The sequence below is a fragment of the Cervus elaphus genome, chromosome 28, assembly GCF_910594005.1.
Source record: "Cervus elaphus chromosome 28, mCerEla1.1, whole genome shotgun sequence".
Classification (NCBI taxonomy): domain Eukaryota; kingdom Metazoa; phylum Chordata; class Mammalia; order Artiodactyla; family Cervidae; genus Cervus; species Cervus elaphus.
This window is the reverse complement of record NC_057842.1, coordinates 46,827,369-46,850,738: the sequence shown is the minus strand read 5'-3', so window position 1 is coordinate 46,850,738 and position 23,370 is coordinate 46,827,369.

Genomic DNA, 23,370 nt, shown 5'->3' with positions numbered 1-23,370 from the left:
CAAAGATGGAAGAAACCGTAAGTTCTGTGACTTGGATTCTTGTCCCCTGACTCCACTCCCTTTGTTCTTCCTGGAGCCCTCCAGAAAGAAAAATTACCAAAAATTCCAAGGAATGTATTACATGGCACTCTAGGAGCTAGGGGAACACAGCTTGAGATAATCCAGGAAGAGGGTATCCTCCACTTGTCTTTTCACAGATCAGCGTGACTTGGCATCACCAGCAATAGAAAATATAGGGCTGCTTTGGCACCTCCAGATTTGGCAGCCCTGAGAGCAATGAAAGATGGCAGCTTCAATAGATTCTACCTTATCCTGGACATAGGCAACAGTGCCAGGCACCACTTTCAGGGGCTTCCCTTCCTGGGAAACACATTAACCAGGTAACCAGAACCCCAGAGCATTTGAGAGGACTTCCTAAGCTGATGTGAAACATGCCCTAAGAATTCAGAGGGATTCTGGAAGTCCAGTGATAGCAGTTGGGGGCAGGAATACGAAATTTAATTGATCCCTTATTTAACTCCCGGCTTCCCTGATGGCTCACATGGTAAAGAAACTGCCTGCAATTCAGGAGACCTGCATTTGATCCATGGGTTGGGAAGATCCGCTGGAGAAGGGATGGCCATCCACTCCAGTACTCTTGCCTGGAGAATTCCATGGAAAGAGGAGCCTGGAGGGTTACAGTCCATGGGGAAACAAAGATTTGGACGTGACTAAGTGATTAACATTTAACTAATTTAACTCTATTTGTTATACACACAGTCTGGTGAAGACAGAAATTTGGCATATGTGGATTTTTCTGGTAAAACCCAGATTTCAAATAAACCATGGAAATGCATAAATTTCATCTTTAAATTATATGTCCCATTTGGGAGCAGAAATATAGTTGACATATTCCTATATTATCATCAGGAAGTGTTGGGAAGAACCCTTGCTAAAAGAAAAATCATTTTCAGAGGTTGCTGAAATTGCACTGTAAATAAGGTATCCCTTTTTGTTGAGCACTGCTGTCTGAGAGCAGATCGGTTTCTTCATCAGATGAAAGAAGGTGGCGAGGGCGCTGAGGGAGTAGCGAGGAAGTGGAAATGGGAGGAAACAACGAAGAAAACGTCGTTTGCCTCCAAGCGTTAACTCATGCTGCTCCGCAGGCTGGAAGGCAGAGGAAACGGCCCTTTCAGTCTCAGCTTCTGCCTGCCGCTCCCCTGTGTGTCTCTGAGCAGTTTCTAGTTATGCTGGTGAGATGGGTAGCATGGTTTGGTGAAAGGATCATTGGACTTAGGAACAGAATATCTGGTTTTAGACCTGTATCTCTTAACTAACTACAGCTCTTGGAATTGGGGTGGGGGTGGGGTGGACGGTGAGTGGCCGTGATTTGCAGCATTTGCCAATTTCTGTCATGTATACGTTCCCACCATGACCCATTTCAAGCTACCAGCATGGTATCAGCAAATGTGGGATTGTGCAGAGATGAAAAGTGGCACAGTATCACATGTGACCATACTGATTCAATAGATGTAAACAGTAATCCCAAGAACACAGATGACAACAGAATGTGGAAAATAATTAGGAAATGGTAAGTTCTGAATATTTCTTATCTGTGTGTGTTCAATACAGCCAAATTTTACTAAATCACCACTGTGGGTCAGACTTTTTTTTTTAACTGAGGTCTCATTGGCATAAAAAAAAAAGCACACGTGTAAAGTGTACAATTTGATAATTTTTGATATATTTATGTACCCATGTAACAATCAATAGACTATCCATCACCCCCCAAACTTCCCTTGTACCCTTTTGTAATCCCTTCCTTCTGCCCCTACCATCCTTATTCTGTTCCTCAGGCAATCACTGATATCTACCGTCACTATAATTTGGATTTTCTAGAACTTTGTATGTGTAGAATCATACAATGTATACCCTGTCATTATGATACTTCTCTCAGAGACTAATTATTTTGAGATTCACCCATATTGTATGTATCAATAACTTATCCTTTTCATTGTTGAGCCATATTCCATTGTATGAACATAGTATAATTTGTTTATTCATCTACCAACTGATTGGGTTTTTTCTATCTCCAAGTTCAGTGATGCTCATTTCATTTAAAAATTTTCTTTTTACTCTTTAGGTTTTATTTCTATTGCTATGTATTCAACTTCACCAACTTCCTAACGTCTGTATTTGTACTTAAACATTGAGCACATGGAATAGAGCTAAAATAAATAACAGTTTTATAGTCTTTCTGCCAATTACAACCTCTGTATGTTCTGAGTTGGTTTTAATTGATTAATTTTTCTTTCTCCAGCTCCTGTTTTCCTGCTTCTTTGCAATCCTGTAATCTGGAGTTAGACATTCTGAATTTTACTTTGTTGAGTGAAACCTATTGATGTACTCCTGTACATCTTCTTGAGCTTTTTCTGAGATGTAGTTAAGTTATTTGAAAACAGTTTGCTCCTTTCGGGCCTCAATTTTCAGGGTGTTTAAGGTGAGGCCAGAGCAGTGTTTAGTCTAGATTTGGATGTTCCCTAGTACTAAGGGAAGGCCTTTCTGAGTATTTTACCCAAATTATGAGTTTTTCCAGCCATGGGAACAGGCACTATTTCAGATCATGTGTGAGCACAGACTACTATTTCCTGTAATACTTTCAGATAGTTGTTTTTCCAGGACCAAACTATTTTCTTACATGCATGTACTGGCTGGTACTCTGCATAATATTCCAGTGGGACCCTATCCAGAGTTCTGAGATGCTCTCTCCCTGCGGGTCTCTCCCCTGGTATTGGCCTGAGAACTGGAGCTCCCTTGCTACCCCTGGACCCTCAGGTCTGTCTCCTCAGCTCAGCGAGTCCTGGGCTCTGCTAGCAGGCTCTCTCTCTGCTCCATGGCTGGGAACCTTTCTCAGGGCAGTAAGCTGGGGCCACTTGCAGGCTTCTTTTCATTTTTTCTCATCTCTTGGGGATCACTGTCTTTTGTTACCAGATGTCCAATGTCCAGAAAACTGCTATTTCATGCATTTTGTCTAAGTTAAAAAAAATTGTTTTTCATGTGTTTGTTAAGTCACTTCAGTTGTGTCCAGCTCTTTGAGACCCCGCCAGACTCCTCTGTCCATGGGATTCTCCAGGCAAGAATACTGGAGTGGATTGCTATGCCCTCCTCCAGGGGATCTTCCTGACCCAGGGATTGAACTCATGTCTTTTATATCTCCTGCATTGGCAGGTGTGTTTTTTACCACTAGCGCCACCTGGGACAAGTCAATCCATTTCCTGTTACTTCATCTTGACTGGAAGCAGAGTAATTATCTTTATTTTCAGTATATTTCATTGTAAGTTTATACAGTTTAATTTTTAATAATATAAATCAACATTTTAATTTATAATATGTAAGTCAACTGGCTCACAAAATTCCTGATAACTTAGCAGTTGGTTCTTACCAATTCAGTATAAACTGCCTCTCATAAACCTCTGAGTTCACTTTCTACATCATCCACAGGAGACCATTTTATGCAATTAAAGATTACTTCTAGTTTATTAAGTCTAAATTCCATGGCCTGAAGAACTGCTCTAGTCAGATTTATTCAATAATTTTAAAGAACAAAGCAATAAAATAAAATTAATAAATTCTTCGAGATTTAGCCTCAGGATTTAACCTACTGTATTACTCTCTTTGTTTTATTCAATGGAGTCTCTCGCCTCAATGCAAGCCAAGGCACCAGTCTAGCTCAGGCCTTTGTCATCTTTAAGAAATTGCTACAACATATTATTTGTATTTAGTGACGGTATTTATGCTTTTAGTCATATTTGTCTTCAATTCTCTTCTCCACGACATCAGGGCAACCTGTGTTCTAAAATCAGGTTTGGGACCTCCCTAATGGTCCAGTGGCTAAGACTCTGAGCTCCCAATGCAAGAGGCCTGGGTTTGATCTCTGGTTGGGGAACTGGATCCCACATGCTGAGACGAAACATCCCAAATGCCACAACTAAAAGAGCCCAAGTGCTGCAACCAAGATTGAAGATCCTCCCTGGGGGGGTTTCCCTGGTGGTTCAGCGGTTGGGAATCTGCCTTGCAATGCAGGGGATACCAGTTCAATCCCTGGTCCAGGAAGATCCCACATGGCATAGGGCAACTAAGCCCATGGGCTACAATTACTGAGCCTGTGCTCTGGAGCCCATAAGCTACAACTACCGACCCCACGTGTAGCAACTACTGAAGCCCATGTGGCCTAGAGCCCATGCTCCAAAACAAAAGAAGCCACTGTGATGAGAAGCCCACACACTGCAACTAGAGAATGGCCCCTGCTCGCTGCAACTAGAGAAAAGCCCCGGTGCAATAGCAAAGACCAAGCACAGTCAAAAATGAAAAAAAAAAAAAAAAAAGAGCCCACATGCCCAGCACAGCCAAATAAGATAAATATCACAAATAAATAAATAAAATCACAGGTTTGATCAGGTGTTTTCCCACTACCTGAACAATGACGTTCAAACTCCTTAGGATGACACACAAGGCCTTTGCTATTAAACAAACAAACAAACAAACAAAATATATATATATAAAACAAAGTAAATCACTGCCAAACCTTATTCCCCTCCATATTATATATCCACATCCTTGTCATGTTTCCATGGAGGCATAGAGTGCTTTCCTGCCCTGACTTTTGACTTACCCATGTGATTGCTTTGACCGAAGGTATGTTAGGAATGTGGCGTGAATAGAGATTGAAAGGAGCTTGCGTGGTTGGGCTTGTGCTTCTGCCATTACTCTAAGAAGAACATACCCTGATTGCCTTTGTCCCTGCAACCTGAGCCCAGAATGAGATATGTGGGTTAAGCAGACATGCCTGAAGCAGAACTTCCTGACCAACCACAGTCTAGATCAGTTGATCACCAGTTGACCTGCAGACTCAATGAACATGAAAATAAATGCTAACTATTGTAGGCCACAAATATTTTGTGGTTATTATTCAGCAAAAGATGATAGCTATAATAATTAATATTTTAGTCCTTATTCAATGCCATGAACCTCTACAACTATAAGCTCATTTAACTTTCCCAATAACCTAATAAACAGTCTTTCTTATATCATGTGGATGGGAGAGCTGATATTTAACGAGCTTATGTTATTTGATTAAGTGTATAGCCCTACTTATTTAATTTATATGGAGAGTACATCATGAGAAACGCTGGTCTGGAGGAAGCACAAGCTGAAATCAAGATTGCCAAGAGAAATATCAATAACCTCAGATATGCAGATGACACCACCCTTATGGCAGAAAGTGAAGAAGAACTAAAGAGCCTCTTGATGAAAGTGAAAGAGGAGAGTGCAAAAGTTGGCTTAAAGCTCAACATTCAGAAAACTAAGGTCACGGCATCTGGTCCCATCACTTCATGGCAAATAGATGGGGAAACAGTGGAAACAGTGGCTGACTTTATTTTTCTGGACTCCAAAATCACTGCAGATGGTGCCTGCAGCCATGAAATTCAAAGATGCTTACTCCTTGGAAGGAAAGCTATGACCAACCTAGACAGCATATTAAAAAGCAGAGACATTAGTTTGCCAACAAAGGTCCATCTAGTCAAGGCTATGGTTTTTCCAGTGGTCATGTATGGATGTGAGAGTTGGACTATAAAGAAAGCTGAGGGCCGAAGAACTGATGCTTTTGAACTGTGGTGCTGGAGAAGACTCCTGAGAGTCCCTTGGACTGCAAGGAGATCCAACCAGTCCATCCTAGAAGAAATCAGTCCTGGGTGTTCATTGGAAGGACTGATGCTGAAGCTAAAACTCCAGTACTTTGGCCACCTGATGTGAAGAGCTGACTCATTGGAAGAGACCCTGATGCTGGGAAAGATTGAGGGCAGGAGGAGAAGGGGATGACAGAGGATGAGATGGTTGGATGGCATCACTGACTCAGTTGACATGGGTTTGGGTGGACTCCGGGAGTTAGTGATGGACAGGGAGACCTGGTCTGCTGTGGTTCATGGGGTCTCAAAGAGTTGGACACGACTGAGCGACTGAACTGAACCGAACTGATAGACCAAGAAAGTGTGGTGGATATCAGATTTGAATCTGAATATGTCTTTCCATGAAGTTCACACCTTCATTTCCTACTGCTCCATCTATTTATTCTATTTTCTGCTTTGGCAATAACATACTCTAAAATATCATTTATATTTCCAGCCTTTGCACATGTTATACCCCCTGAGGCACCTACTATATGATAGATACTCAATAAATATTTATTGAATGGCTAATGGCCTGTCTGAAATGCCTCTGTTTTGTCACCTAGGTAATTCATAAATAGTTTTCAAAACCTGGCTTATAGATCACTTCTTTGTAAAGATTTTCCATCTCTCGGATAATTTTCTCCTTTGTGCTTTGCACAGTCAAAAGTCTTACTTCTCATTTGCTGTTGTTGTTCAGTTGTCCTCTCATGTCTGATTCTTTGCAACCTCATGGACTACAGGACACCAGGCCTCACTGATGCAGTGTACATGAACTTGGGCAAACTCTGGGAGATGGCTGACCATCTCTCAGGAGACAGGTAAGATGGTCTGGTATTTCCATCTCCATAAGAGCTTTCCACAGTTTATTATGATCCACACAGTCAAATGCTTTGGTGTAGCTGATGAAACAGAGGTAGATGTTTTTCTGGAATTCCCTAGCTTTCTCTATGATTCAGCAAATGTTGGCAACTTGATCTCTGGTTCCTCTTCCTTTTTGAAGCCCAGTTTGAACTTCTGGAAGTTCTAGGTTCGCATAATGCTGAAGCTGAGCATGCAAGATTTTAAGCATGAGCTTACCAGCATGAGAGATGAGTGCAATTGTCCAATGGTTAGCAGATTCTTTGGTACTACCCTTGGAAATTGAGATGAGGTTTGACCTTTTCCAGTTCTGTGGCCACTGCTGGGTCTTACAGATTTGCTGACATATTGAATGCAACACCTTGATGGCATCCTCCTTTAGGGTTTTGAATAGTTCTACTGGAATTCCAATGCATTACCTCTCATACAAAATGAAAATTATTTTACAACACGTTTGTCTTCCTGATCTTAAGATTTCTCAGTGTTAAGGTTCACAATAATTCATATTGTATCCCTAGGGCTAGTCTGGGCACATGCCTAATAAGTGTTATGTTTTATTCTAAGTGGCCTTTTTTTTAAAATCACCAAAATAGTATGAGAATTAAGCTTCCAGGAAATTCCAACAAATTTAAGCATCATGACTATCCAGCAATGCTGCTGCTGCTGCTGCTAAGTCACTTCAGTCGTGTCCAACTCTGTGAGACCTCAGAGACGGCAGCCCACCAGGCTCCGCCATCCCTGGGATTCTTCAGGCAAGAACACTGGAGTGGGTTGCCATTTCCTTCTCTGTCCAGCAATGCCATCCACATTGAAAAGCAGGAACTAGAGACTGACTTAAAACTAGTGTTTCAAGAGGTTCAGGAAACTCCTTACCTGCACCCTAGGACTCATCACCTCTCCTCCATGACCCTCCTGAAAATCACTGCATTGAGCAGGATGTTATGAAGAGAAAGCACCATACTTGTGAAGGGCATAGTTGCGGGGGGGTGGGGGGGGGAGATTGAAAATCCTGTGTTTAGTTTCAAAGTTTTCAAAATCACTGCAGATGGTGACTGCAGCCATGAAATTAAAAGACTCCTTGGGAGGAAAGTTATGACCAACCTAGACAGCATATAAAAAGCAGAGGCACTACTTTGCCAACAAAGGTCCGTCTAGTCAAGGCTATGGTTTTTCCAGTGGTCATGTATGGATGTGAGAGTGGGACTATAAAGAAAGCTGAGCGCTGAAGAACTGATGCTTTTGAACTGTGGTGTTGGAGAAGACTCCTGAGAGTCCCTTGGACTGCAAGGAGATCCAACCAGTCCATCCTAAAGGAGATCAGTCCTGGGTGTTCATTGGAAGGACTCATGCTGAAGCTAAAACTCCAGTACTTTGGCCACCTGATGCGAAGAGCTGACTCATTGGAAAAGACCCTGATGCTGGGAAAGATTGAGGGCAGGAGGAGAAGGGGATGACAGAGGATGAGATGGTTGGATGGCATCACTGACTCAATGGACATGGGTTTGGGTGGACTCCAGGAGTTGGTGATGGATAGGGAGGCCTGGTGTGTTGCAGTTCATGGGGTCACAAAGAGTCAGACACGACTGAGTGACAGAACTGAACTGAACTGGGACAAGCAAAGGTTAGAACTTCCTCCAAAGATAGTGGTAGGTTATCAGTCCCATGAAGACACAGCTACTAAGAGCAGTTCCACCATAAAAAATAGGTGTGTTGTTTAAGAAGACACCTTCTGAGTATTCTCACAGGAGACTGCGTCAAGCAATCAAGATTTGGGAGCTGAGCCAAAGCCTAGTCAAAAGCACATTGGACTGCATTTAAATTTGATTTTCATCTAAATGATGTTAAGAAATAAGAGAAGCCTCAGTTACCTTTATCCTGTACTTCTGTGTTTATATTTTTAAAAACATTTTTGGCTAGAGTGTCCACTGCCCACTGGGGCTTCCCTGATAGCTCAGGTGGTAAAGAATCTGCCTGCAATAAGGAGACCCCAGTTCGATTCCTGGGTCGGGAAGATCCCCTCCCTGGAGAAGGGATAGGCTACCCTCTCCAGTATCCTTGGGCTTCCCTTGTGGCTCAGCTGGTAAAGAATCCACCTGCACTGAGGGAGACCTGAGTCTGATCCCTGGGTCGAGAAGATCCCCTGGAGAAGGGAAAGGCTACCCACTCCAGTTTTCTGGCCTGGAGAAGTCCATAGACTGTATAGTCCATGGAGTCAAAGAGTGGGACACAACTGAGTGACTTTCACTAGGCCCACATCACTAGGTCCACTGTCCTTAAAGAATTCGAGTAGGCATCATCTCCAGAATCCATAAATGTATTTGTTCCTGGCCCATTCTGTAATAGTTTAATTAACCATTACAAACACATTTGATTCATCTACAATAGTGAAAAAAAAAAGAATTTGCATATCTGTGCATTACACGAGAACAATTCTGTTTATGTTCCATTGTATGCAGGAGCACATTCTGCTGGTTTGAAAGAATATGATGCACACAGTTTTCTAGCAATTTTGTTTCTTTTTACAGAATTGTCTGTGTTGTACTCTTGCTGATGGCTGCTAGATTTTGTTTCCCTACTTGGTAACATTAGTGATTCTGATTTCAGTTTTTCATTTGTTTTGCTTTTCTTTTTTTTTTTTTTCCTTATGTAACATTAGTGAAGCATACAGGAATACGACACAAAGGTGAAATAAACATTAATCTGTGCATTCTTTGGTAATTTTGTCTTTTGTAAAAACAAAGCCTTGCTACAAATTTATGCATTTCTTTCAGATCAGTGATCCATGTTTGTGTGATTTTCTAGACAAAATTGTGGATTATTAAAATAAAAAAAAAATAACATGATAATTACATTCCTAATTAGAATTGCTGTGCTCAGTCACTTCAGTCGCATCCGATGCTTTGTGATCCCACAAGGTTCCCACCAGGTTCCTCTGTCTGTGGGATTTTTCAGGCAAGAATACTGAAGTGGGCTGCCATGCCCTACCCCAGAGGGTCTTCCTGACCCAGGGATTTGAACCTGAGGCCCCTGCGTCTCCTGCACTGCAGGTGGATTCTTTACCACTGAGCCATCAGCGAATCCCCAATTAGAATTACTATCTCTGTTTTTGCATCTTTATGCTGTATTTTAACACTTTGTAGCACTACATAGGTTATTTTGCTTTGGTTAAAAAATAGCTCAAGTAGAAAAGTGGCCCCATTCATATTAAGATAATGTACAAAAGTGTAAATAAAATGTGTACCGTGAATTGTCCTTTAGACAATAAATAAATAAATAAATAAATCACTTACCATAGCAGTCGCAGAAAAGACTCCCTGGGTAGTACTTTATAGAGAACTTTATTAAAGTGCAACCACTAGATGGCAGCACTTATGAACGGCAATCCTGCCCACAGTTCTGAGGTCCGTTTCATTTTTTTTTCTTTATTATGATTGATGAAAAAAGATAATTGGTAAATAAATAAAATGTTTGCTTGAAATACATAACATACTATATTTAGAAAATAATAATTCAATTATGACAATTCTCAAAACAAGAACAAAAATCTCACTTTAAGTGACCAGTTTGCACACCAGGGAGGTTCACAAACTGGCACTTTGCCAAGGCAGGACCAGGACAAAATTCTAAGTGCAAGGATTCTCCACAAGCAATACCCAATCGCCTCAATCAAATAAGTGGAGTCTGAATCTATGTCTCTGGGATTTCCTTCAGGTCATGAGAGCAAGGCGGTCTTCAGGAAGAACCACACGAGTTATGGTCCTGCCCAGGTGCCGCCTGTCTAGCTTTTTGGCACCTGCCCGCCTATTTTCAGCCTCTTCTTCTAGATTTAGGTCCTGGAATCACTGCGTTCCCTACTGCACCTCTTTGGCTGCACAGTCAACAAAACAAACCAAAAATCACTGCACCGACAGATGCTTAAAATACAAAAGTTGTTTGCTTGTTTCTCCTAAAATATAAAAATCCCTCTTGGGCCACTTCTAAACAGCAAAACCAAGTGAGAAGCACGGAGAGAAAGGAGCATGGCAAAGGTGTGTCGACTGGGCGGGGTCTGTGAGCCTGGCTGAAAGTACTGCAAGTCTAATTAGCTGCTTAATGAACCATTATTAAGCTGTCTGGGGTTGGGTGAGGAATGTACACACTTGGCTCAGCTGACTGGCATCATTTTGCTCCGAGTCTGAAATGAAACAATAGAATGTGTTAGGCCATTAGATATTTTCATAGATAGCCTCAGAGATCTCTTCTGTAACCTCAATATGTGAGGCTCTGTAATACAGCTAGTCTGTTGCATCACCTGAATTTAGTTTTAAGAAAATGAAAGAGGCTTTTCTCACTTAAAAATAAAAACATGGCAAAAATCACACCACAAAATTAATGTTTCTATTGAGCATGTCTTATGACAGGGAAGGAAAATAAGGCACTAATCCTGCTTTCCATTTTCCCCAGCCTCACCATTTTGTTTGCATGCTCTGAGAATTTTGTCCCAGACTATTAGTTAAATTATTGTTATACACCAAGATTTTCTTTCAGTGATTATAAGATTTAGATTCTGCCTTCTAAGTATAATTACCAGAGTTATTTGAACTTAATTCTGTGTTTAAGTGGATTCAATGTGTATCGGCAGGTCTTTCCTACACAACTTGATCATACGTTTTCCTTTACATTTTAAAGATGAAGAAAAAAAATCTTAGAGTGCTTTTGCTTACTTGTTTTAGTAAATACTATATGGAGAGTTAGAGATAGAATTTGGGTTATTTGACATTCTTTTCTTGCTTTGTAGAGTCCTTCTTTTCTTTAATCTCCTTGAGAATCAAAGAAATTTTGTAAAATTTTGTTCTTCCAAAGTGTGCTCTTCATCCTCTGGTCCATTCTGCTTTTGTTCCAGCATTTTTGCACAGGTTTCATAGGAGTGTTTCTTGCAATTTGCTGGAAAAGTAGTGTACTAGAATCATCTTAATGCATGTCCTTACTCACTTGGGGACCTTTGAATCACTACCTTAGAATACAAAGGTGGAGGTTTCATTTTGATGCTTTTTATCCTATAATCAACCAGTCCCCTGGTTGCCTAAGGGTGGAGGGGTGGGTGGGGTTAAAAGCTTCTGGCTGAAAGAAGCCACGGTGTTATAGCTTTACGTTAAAAAAAGAAACTCCACCACTGTCCAGGGATGCCAAATTGTGAAGAGTATGTTACAGTTCTTATTCAGTGGAATGTCCTTGGGTGTTGGCTTTTTCTCTACTTTAAGGATGAGTCAAAGAATTTGGTTAAGTAGACACACTACTATATATATAAAATGGGTAACCAACAATGGGTATAGCACAGGGAACTAACCTAATATTAAAAAAAGAATTATTTATTTGGCTGTGCTGGGTCTTTGTTGCTGCACAGGCTTTTCTCTGGTTGCAGAGAGCTGGGGCTACTCTAGTTGCAGAGAGCATGCTTCTCATTGGGGTGGCCTCTCCTGTTGCAGAAACACAAGAGCTTTAGGGCGTGCGGGCTTCAGTAGCTGTAGCACCTGGGTCAGTAGTTGCAGCTCCCGGGCTCCAGAGCACAGGTTCTGTAGTTGTCACGCACAGGCTTAGTTGCCCCATGCATGCGGGATCTTACCAGACCAGGGATAAAACCTTTGTCTCCTGCATTGGCAGGTGGATTCTTTACCACTGAGCCATTAGGAAGCCCTACCCTCTACAGATTTTATAATAATCAATAAAGGAAAAGATCTGAAAAAGAGTACATTTACATATATGCATATATATGTACACGTACATATGAAAGACCGTGCTGTACATCTGAAATTAACAGGACATTGTAAATCAACTATACTTCAATAAAAACAAATAACAATGACAACAGCAAAACCCTAAAGGCTTTAGTTAAGAAATCAGGTCAGTGTGACACTGACTGGTTCATTTTCGTTTTCCCTTCTTTGCTTCCTTTCCCTCCCTCCCTCCCTCCTTTCTTTCTTTCCTGATTCTTTTTCATCCCATCATTTTTGCTACTTTGCAACAAACTTGACTTCCAACATAGACTCCTCTTTCTCTTATACTTCAAAGCCCTCTTGCCTGATTAAGAATCCAGGTTGTTTTTAATTTTAGTCAATAAGTCATGTCAGGCTCTTTTGGGACCCCATGGGCTATAGCCCACTGGGCTTCTCTGTCCATGGGATTTCTCAGGCAAGAATACTGGAGTGGGGTGCCATTTCCTTCTCCAGGGTATCTTCCCAATCCTGAATCCATATCTCCTGCTTGGAAGGCAATTCTTTACTGCTGAGCCACCTGAGAAGGTCCAAGAATCCAGACTGGAGAATTTTTTTTAAATGGTAGCTAACAGACTGGTTCCAAATAGGAAAAGGAGTACGTCAAGGCTGTATATTGTCACCCTGCTTATTTAGCTTATATGCAGAGTACATCATGAGAAATGCTGGGCTGGAAGAAGCTTGTGCTGATGCTGGGAAAGATTAGGGCAGGAGGAGAAGGGGATGACAGAGGATGAGATGGTTGGATGGCATCACTGACTCAATGGACATGGGTTTGGGTAAACTCCAGGAGTTAGTGATGGACAGGGAGGCCTGGCGTGTTGTGGTTCATGGGGTCACAAAGAGTTGGACACGAATGAGCGACTCAACTGAACTGAGGGACCACAGGGTCTCTTACAACTGACCATCTGCCCTAGAGAATGGGCTCCAGGTAGCTTGGTCTCTGCTTTTCTTGCTACTGCCCATGCTTTTAGTCATGCCCTTTCAAAATAGGGCTACAGGGAACCCCCTGGCAATCCAACCCTGGTTAGGACTCTGTGCTTCCACTGCCGAGGGTGCTGGGTTCCGTCCCTTGCCCAAGAACTAAGACCCTGCAAGCCACTCGGTGCAGCCAAAAATTTTTTTAAATGGGGGTACACTGGGCAGCTGATTGTCTTGATTTACTTCTGATGATAACTACAAATGACCAAAAGTATTGGAATGCTTTGTTGTTACTATGGAAAAGTATATACCAAACTCTTATCTCTGAAAATTCTACTTGGTACATTATGTCCTCTATCCTGTTCTAAACTTGTTTCATTTCAATAACTTTAAGATTAAAGTTTAGAAAATTAATTAGCTTTAATATTTCAGAAAATAAAATTTTAGTACCAGCAATTTACATGTGGAATGGTTATGTGTAAATAAAAAAGAAAATACCTTGTAGAAAAATGGATAGAATAATGACTAAAAAGAAATAGCAATAATAAAAATCTTTCCAGATGAAGATAAATACACTAGAATAAGTACACAGGCTGAGAAAGGGCACTAATCTTATTGGAATGCAACAAAAATTATATTCAATATAATCTAATTATCAATTTGAAAAAAATATTCAAGAAAAAGGGGTCTAGGGCCTCTTATTGAATTAACTGACTTTACAAATATTCAAATATTTGAAGATGCTGGGACTACTTTTGCATTTATAGATGTGCTCTGATTTTTCCAATAATCATGAAAACTATTCCAGCTCAGCAGACCACAGGCATCAATCACTGGCCCTTGAAACAACCTCCCAAGTGTTTCTGTGAGATGGTGATTATATTGCAGATGCTCACAAACACACAGATATCATAACCTGAATCAGACAGTTCTCTCATAATACACTAATCATTATTGAAACACCTTTCAGATTACCCGTTCAGCTTAGTAGGAATGCCTGCACTTCATGCCTTTAGGGAACCCTGAAGAAACCTGAGAGTCTAAAAATTTTGAGCATCTCCACAACACTCTGAATCTACTGTTTATTTTATAGCCAATTGCCCCATAGCTTTCTTTTGAAGGTAGGAGCATCACCATGGCAAAGGGAGTTGTTCGATAAAAATACTGTTCCATGACTCAATATCAGAGATGATATTTTTGTCCCAATTTGGCTTCTTATTAGTTGAGTGAAATAGAGCCTTAATTGTCTCCTGTACATGTTTCCTATTACTGTCCAAACAACTCCTGGACTAATCAAACCATCCTCTACATCCCTCCCCAGTGTGTTTCTGGGAGGTGATGAGAATTGGCCTGAGCTTCTACCTACTATCAGGACCGGGACTCCCAATTCCATTTCTTTGACCAGCCCATGGAGCTCACGTTCTTCTTTGGTAAACACTGCAGGATTCTGATCCTTGTCAGTGCTTTCTGGGCTCCTATTTTCACTGTCATTCTGAAGTCGGCACACTTCTTTGCATCTCTAGCCATAATGTGCTCCTGGTCTTTGTTGTATTGACCGTACAGTGGAAGATAGATGATAAAGTGTTCTTTCTAAGTGATACCATTTTGGCCTCCAAGTATAAATTTTCCTATGAAATAATTCCCCATTCTACTGAACAGTCAGTCCCCTCTATGAGGGAAGGCACCAAGTCTACTTTGTTCATTTTTTATCTCCATGACACTTCCTGACACATAGTGAGTGCTCAACAATATTTGTTCAGTGAATGTTCCAGGTCCTTCAAGGATTGGTTGGAGAATATTTACGACAACACTGCCTTTTAAAATAGCCTTTCTGGTGGGCTTTTGGTCCAGACAAAATGGTATAGATTTGTCTGTCCAAGTACAACTATAAACCCTGGAGATAACAAAAGAGGCAACCATAGAGGACTCTAAAAGGTGAAAAGGGAAAGGCAGACTGGCTAAGGACCCAAGACTAAAAGACCGTCACAGTGGCTGGGTATCTTATGATCCTTCCTACCCAGCAATAAATTTTGGGCTCCAAAATCACCGCAGATGGTGACTACAGGCATGAAATTAAAAGACGCTTGTTCTTTGCAAGAAAAGTTATGATCAACCTAGACAGCATATTAAAAAGCAGAGACATTACTGACAAAGGTCCGTCTAGTCAAAGTTATAGTTTTTCTGGTAGTCATGTATGGATGTGAGAGTTGGACTATAAAGAAAGCTGAGCACTGAAGAATTGATGCTTTTGAACTGTGGTGTTGGAGAAGACTCTTGAGAGTCCCTTGGAGAGATCCAGCCAGTCCATCCTAAAGGAGATCAGTCCTGAACATTTATTGGAAGGAGTGATGCTGAAGCTGAAACTCCAATACTTTGGCCACCTGATGCAAAGATCTGACTCATTGGAAAAGACCCTGATGCTGGGAAAGATTGAAGGCAGGAGGAGAAGGGGACGACAGAGGATGAGATGGTTGGATGGCATCACCGACTCGATGGACATGAGTTTGTTCAGGGAGTTGGTGATGAACAGGGAAGCCTGGCGTGCTGCAGTCCAAGGGGTCACAGAGTCAGATACGACTGAATGACTGAACTGAACTGATCCAGCAATAAAAAGCAATTCATACTCCATGTCTCCTAAACCCCGATCTGATGGCAGAAGATGGCCAAGGTAGATTCATTCCTCCTCTAGGTCAAAGAAGAGACCTGCCAATAACAGCAAGCAGGACAAGTGGCATTGGCAATGGGGACAGAGTGGAAGCTCCTCTGAAAACAAGTGGCCCAGGGGAAAAACTTGTCATCAGTGTGGGCTGAAGACTTCCTTTCTGAACCCAGAGACCAGGTGGCTGGGACTGGGGAAGTGCCTTTCATCCCACAGATGGCAACAGCAGGGATGAGTAGAAACCCTAGAGGCACCAGAGAAGCCAAGCCAACTAAAACAGCACAACAAAGGCTCAACATTAAAGTGTCACTAAAACCACAGGCTACAAGTAGACCAGGTTCTGCATGCTAAACCTAAATAGGGTGACTGCCTGCTAAAATAAAAAGATTTAAACAGGACCTGGAATTTCCTAACACAACAGCCTAAATGTCCAGGATACAACAGGAAATCGCCTGTAATACTAACAGCCAGGAAAATCACCAGCTGAATGAGAAAAAAAAAAGAAACGATGCCAACACTGAGGTACATCAGATATTGGAATTATCTGACGTGGACTGTAGAGAGCAATCATAAGAATGCTTCAAAAAGCAATTATGATTTCCTTTGAAACAAATGAAAAGACAGAAAACTGCAGCAAAGAAATACAAGGAAAATAACCAAATGGAAAATAGAAAAGCACAATAACCAAAATTAAAAAAATCACTGGATGGGCTCATTTGTAGAGTGATGACAGAATAGATGCAGTGAACTTGTTTAGGTGATAAGTCCTGTCTGACTCTTTGTGACCCCATGGACCGTAGCCCGCCAGGCTCCTCTGTCCATGGGATTTCCCAGGCAAGAATACTGGAGTGGGTTGCTGTTTCCTTCTCCGGGGGATCTTCCCAACCCAAGGATCGAACCCATGTCCCCAGGATTGGCAGGCAGAATGTTTATCACTTGAGCCACCAGTCTTCAAACCTCTTTTCCTCTTTAATAACAGAAGAAAAGCACCATTTCCCAGCCAACTGTGCAGCTAGGTCTGGCCAAATGCCCAGGTTCTAGCCAATGCTGCTGCTGATACTAAGTCGCTTCAGTCGTGTCTGACTCTGTGCGACCCCACAGACAGCAGCCCACCAGACTCCACCATCCCTGGGATTCTCCAGGCAAGAACACTGGAGTGGGTTGCCATTTCCTTCTCCAATGCATGAAAGTAAAAAGTGAAAGTGCAGTCGCTCAGTCGTGTCCGACTCTTGGCAACCCCATGGACCGCAGCCTACCAGGCTCCTCTGTCCATGGGAGTTTCCAGGTGAGAGTACTGGAGTGGGGTGCCATTGCCTTCTCCATCTAGCCAATGGGATGTGCCCAAAAATTATACAAGTACTTGACAAACATTAGCTAAGCTTGTTTACTATAGGTGCGCTATGAGTCAGGCTCTGTCCCAAGAACTTTACATGTATTAACTCACCTGTGCCTGGTACCATCAAGTCCATTTTCCAGATGGGGAAACTGAGGAACAGCAGGATAAGTAACTTATCCAAGCACAGAGCTGGGAAATGGCAGCGCCGGGATGAGAAGCCAGGCTGCCCAGCTGCAGAGCCTGCTCTGACCTGACCACCAAGTGTTTCTAATAGTTCCACACAGCAACTTCTTACATATCAACTACCCCAGACTCAGGTTTAAACTGGGGGAAGACTCGGTAAAAATGCAGAACCCTAACTTACCTCCAAATTTCTTTTTTTTTTCTTTTGGCTGTGCCACCTGGCATGTGGGAATCCTTGTTCCCCAACCAGGGACCGAACCCACACCCCCTGCATTGGCAGCTCGGAGTCTCACTCACTGGACCTCCAGGGAAGTCATTCGTCTCCTGACTCCTGACCTTCTGATCCAGGATGGGTCCTGAGAATCAGTGTGATACCATGTGGAGACGAGGCAGAGGGAAGTGGCAAGGGTGAAGTCGAATGTCTCTGCCTGTGTTTTTTTCCCTCCTTATCTGAGGCCATTTAACAAAAGCACATACATAATGGTAATAATCATAGCCGACATTAAGTGAATGATTAGTAGGTGCTAACATTTAAAACACTTTCTAAGTGCTTTACCTATGCCTCAGTCAGTCATTTCATCTTCATAATAACCCTATCAAGCAGGCATTATTTTTGGTCATCGATCCAAAGGTGAACATTTGATGACGTTGAAATCTCAAAACCTGAGATGGCCCACAGCTCGGCTGTCTTTTTGTTATCTTCCAGTAGGATCAAGAAGGTTCTGGGATCAATCTTAGCTCCCATGGAATACAGCACTGTCCCCATCTTATAGATGAGGAAACAGGCACAGAGAAAGTCACCTGCCCAAAGTCACACAGCCAGGGAATAGCTGACGCTGAATTTGAATCTAGGCCATCTGGTTTGAAGGAGCAGATGTTCCTCCTTCCACCACTTACCCACATGATCCAGGAGACCAGCCCCAGGATGCATCACTGAAGGAGCTGAAGAAGCAGATGAGCAGCTCTCTCTCAGGGCCCAGCTTCCGCAGGGCCACACCAAAACCACCACCAGGCCCAGGATGTTCATACCCTCCACCTACTCTCCCACAGGCATCTTTGGGCAAGAATAGATGTCAACAGGAAAGGACAGATAAACAAAATTCACTGAAACTGAATGACAAAAAAAAAAAAAAAAAAAGGCAGAAAGGAATATTCTGTTCCTGACGACCAGCAAGAACGTCTCTTTTGCTATGTGGTCAACTGTTTCCTCTGCTTGATGCATTGATCTCAACCTTCATTCTGTATAGATGCTGAGGGGAATTCATCTCCCCTTTTTACTAATTTCATTATCACAAGGAGCTAGCTGTTAGGTGCAAAGTTTTCTCCAAGGGGTCCTGAGTCTCCAGACAATAAAGGACATTCTGTGACCTGCTTTGCGGTTCACATGGGTAGATTAACACGCAATTCACTTTCTGCATCCTTGCATCTCCCGTCCGTCAGATATTTCTTATGGTTCCTCATGTAAGATAGCACTGGGCTGCCCTACTAGGATTCAGAAGCACGGGATACGAACTGGAGTCTATGACAATTCTTTAAACTAAAGAAGTTACCTCTACAAATTGGAAGGTAAATGTTTAATGTAAATAAACTTTTATTGGGGGCTTCTCCGGTGGCTCAGATGGGAAAGGATCCGTTTGCAACGTGGGAGACCTGGGTTCAATCCCTGGGTTGGGAAGGTCCCCTGCAGGAGGGCATGGCAACCCACTCCAGTATTTCTGCTTGGTGAATCCACAGTTACTCATTATACAAAGTGAAAAAAATATACAAAATGATTTAAAAGAAATACATCTTTTTAGGTACAAGTCACATTGCTTTCAGAGTAAATCTTAACTTATATCTATGATGATCTTTAGTTTTCTATGCTACCGCCATGAAAAATAGAAATATCCCACTTCAGGTATTTTGGACCTGTTCACAATTATGTTTGCTGCTTCCATTTAAATGTTCTACGCTGGGAACATTGTTCTAAAACTTTCCTTTAGCTATTTCAGTGGCTTTGCAGCTTTATGTGGTCAATGCTTAAGCTGGAAGTCTGTTGTTAACTAATTAGCTCTCGCTAATTACTTGCATATTCTAATTGCCCTAGCGATCTGTGTCTGAACCCACCATAATCTCTGGGACCTGATTTCTTGGCGCTTCTCTTACTATTTGGCCTCTGTCTGTTCTGAAGCCTGTTAAACCCTCTCCTTCCTGTCTCTCTTCAGACCAGGAGCAAAACATGGAAACACAGACTCCAATCAAAAAGCACATAATATGACTCTTGCCACTTCCTCCCCCAAAACTCCAGGTAAGCTCCATGGTTATTCACACACACACACACAATTCAACAAGAGCTACGGTGTTCTAGGCAAGCCGTTGGTCTGTTGAGGAAAGCAACCATACTCACACATCTTTCCAGTTAAGTCTGACGTTCCATCTTATATGCTGGGTTTTGTGTTCATTAATACTTGGCATATTTTTTTTTTCCTGTGTTTAAATCTTAGCTCAAGGACCTACTGTTCTGTGTGTCCATGAGCACACTATTTAATACCCACTCCTCCCCCCATCGAGTGTCAGTTTATCCATTTATACAGAAAGAATTATTTTAGTACCTAGGAAAATTGATTCTGTGGTAAGGATCAACTGAGTATTATGATCACCTAGAATACAGTAAACACGTGATAAATGTTGGCTGCTGTCACTCTTCTTATTTCTACTACTGAAATAAATTCTTCCTATCTCCTTTATTTACTAAATTATAAATGCTGTGAGGGTGGGACAGTCTTATTCCTCTCTGTATACTACATTTTTCTCTGAAGCTGAGTGACTCCACCGCTAATGTCACCATTACCACAGACTGTGTCATACTATTCTATCCAGAACTCTCTGCTACATGGCAGCAAAAAAAAAAAAAAAAAGGCAGAACTCTCTGCTACATCGTCACAATACATACTCATATGTATTCTAAATATGTCTCAACACAATTGTACTAATACCCCTACCTGACTTGAAACTGTCTTCTAAAAGCATGGCTGGAGGCTACTACTTGTATCTGTTCCCACTCTCCAGGCTCGACATTTGAAGCAGTGATTCCAGGTAAGTGGGTCATTCCAAGGTCTGTATGGTGAGAAGTATTAGGAAGCTTGATTGGTTGTTGATCTAAGCCCTAGTTTTCAATCTAGCTTTTTAATCTCCATCTGTCTTGCTTCTCTGTATATACGTTAAGTGGTTCAGAACTTGGAAAGTAGAATGGAGTATTATTCAATACCTCATCAAGTCAGCAGAAACTAGTAACAACCAAAGGCACAGTAAGGGAAGAAGAAAACCTGGTAGACAATAAGATATTGAAAAAGAGAGACGGAAACAAGGAAAGTAAAATAAAAAGGATATATTACTAAAATAACTACTAGTGTGCCTTAAGAATGGCACTAACAATTGCTTTTGATGCTATTCCTGACAGTCAACTGAGGATGACACTAGGTAAGCACGAAAGTCTAGAATGCCGGTCTCTGCTCTTTATTATGCTATCTTTATTTACAGGTTGCAAAATTAGTAATTGACCATTTATAACATAGAAATGTAATCATAGATACAGATACTAGTCACTAAGGAGCTTTGTCATGAACAGAAAAAGATTAACTGATGACTTTAACATCCACTCACCAAAAGAGTTTATGTATTTTATGCCTTTTGGTTCTCTTGAAGGTGCCCCAGAAATTATGATTCAGGGGAATCTGATTTGAGGTGTAAGAATTTAAACTTCTATTAAGCTCTCTGGGTGGTTTTGGTGTAGGTGATCTCTGAGAAACATTGAGTAGCCTCAGAATCCTCCTCTCTAAAGGGAAACTATTGTTCTTATTTCATAGATTTCTTACGAGATGAAAATGAGATAATATCCGTGAATGCTTAGAACAGGGTCTGGCAGTTAGGATTCAGCACATGTTAATTCTTTACCCACACTCCGTCTTTTCAGTTTTAGAAGCTATTTTCCACTATACAAAAAAGTGGTGAATTACAATATAATTTCTCCCTATTCACTTTACAATAAATACCTTCTGGTTTTCAGCTAGATTTACTTCTGAATAGCTTTACTGACTGCTTAACATTAGTTTTATCACCTGCTTCAGTTTAACATCCATTATTATATTGCGTTTCTAATAAATGGGAATCAAGATGGCTATCACAATATTTTAATTCTGTTGCATGATTTGAGCTAACTTGTTCATGCTTATCCTCTTTATATATAATTTTATTTATTTATTTTTGGCTGGGCTGAGTCTTCATGGCTGCGTGGGCTTCTCTCTAGTTGTGGCGAGTGCGGGCGACTCTCTACTTGTGGCGTGCAGGCTTCTCACTGCGGTGGCTTCTCGTTGCAGAGCATGGGCCCTAGGGTGCAGGGGCTTCAGTAGCTGTGGCACGTGGCCTCAGGGCTCTAGAACACAGGCTCAATAGCTGTGGCTCATGGGCTTAGTCGCTCTGTGGCATGTGGGATCCTCCCGGATCAGTGATCAAACCTGTGGCTCCTGCTCGGGCAGGTGGTTTCTTTACCACTGAGGGATGCTCCCATGATTATCTTTCTTTTTTTCCCCCATGATTATCTTAAATACCAAGGGAATTTAAATTCCCATGTTTATCTTAAATACCAAGTGCAATTTGTACTTTAGCTTTCTAGCTTGATCTGTAGTGCTGAAAGCACAGCAATTTCAGTTACTAAGGTAAGACCATAGGAGAAAATGACCCAGGGAAGATCTCAATTTGGAATTCTTCACGCATCAACTCTATATTTTAAAAAGTCAAGTGTTTAATAACAAGTTAAATAACAAGACAAGCTGTGTGCAAATCTGCAAAGTTTTGAGGCATCCTTTTTTTCCTTTTTTGACATTTCAAAATATGTTGCAACATAATAAATCCAATGTCTTTTTTTTCCTCAATAATTCTATTTTTAAGGCCAGTCCTTGACCCCTATGCGAATTTTTGTTGGGGGAAAATCTAAATGAAAATGGGCTCTAAAAATGAGTAGATACAGCTTCATGGCTATCACCACCTACAAGTCTGAAGGGCACTTCCAGTTTAAAAAAAGAAAACCATTATAAAAATTATTTAAAATATATTGTCTCATATGTTGACAATGTCTGATATGTCTCTTATGTCTGACGAAACTAAAAGCAGATGATGCCAGGCACTCCTTTTCTGCATTAAATGATGATTACACAACGGAGCCTTGAACTATACTGCCTTAGTACCTCTTATGATTTATATTTAGAAAAAGTTCTGAGTAATATTATTGAAGAGAGATGGAAGTACCTGAATTTATTTTTATATGTATGACATTCGTTAACCTTTCATTCAGTGGCTAGTGAATCAATCATAATTTTATGTAAAAAAAGATGGGTATGTTTTGAAGATTAACAAAGGGGCCTCCACCTATGTTGCCCACATACCATTCCCTATTCCCCCCACCCTGCAAGCAACTCAGAACAAATGTGTCTATCCTGGAAATTCTTGTCCCGTTGCCCATACCGGCCACCCCTCTGGCAGAGATGACCATCACCGTCACCTTCCAGGTGTGTGCCCAGCTCGGGGGGCCCAGAAGTTGCAAAATCCAAACAGCTTGCAACCAAGTAAAGGCCTTAACCCAGCCGCCCACCCCATAGTAGACAACACTCACCATCCCCACCCACCAAGTCTCTATTCTATTTTGATACATTTACCTTCTATTTTTCTCAAATAAAGTTAGAAGCAATTGCCCCTTCCCTCCCTAAATAACTAAAATTGCCTACCTTTGCTTCCTAGTTAGTAAGCAGAGGTAGAAGTCGTGTGAGAAGCCACATAAAAAGAACCCTTGCCTGTGATTACACACGCACACGGAGCACGCAGGCTTCAGTAGTTGTGGCATGTGGGCTTAGTTGCTTCACAGCGTCTGCGATGTTCCTGGTCCAGGGATTGAACCTGTGTCCCCTGCATTGGCAGGTGGAT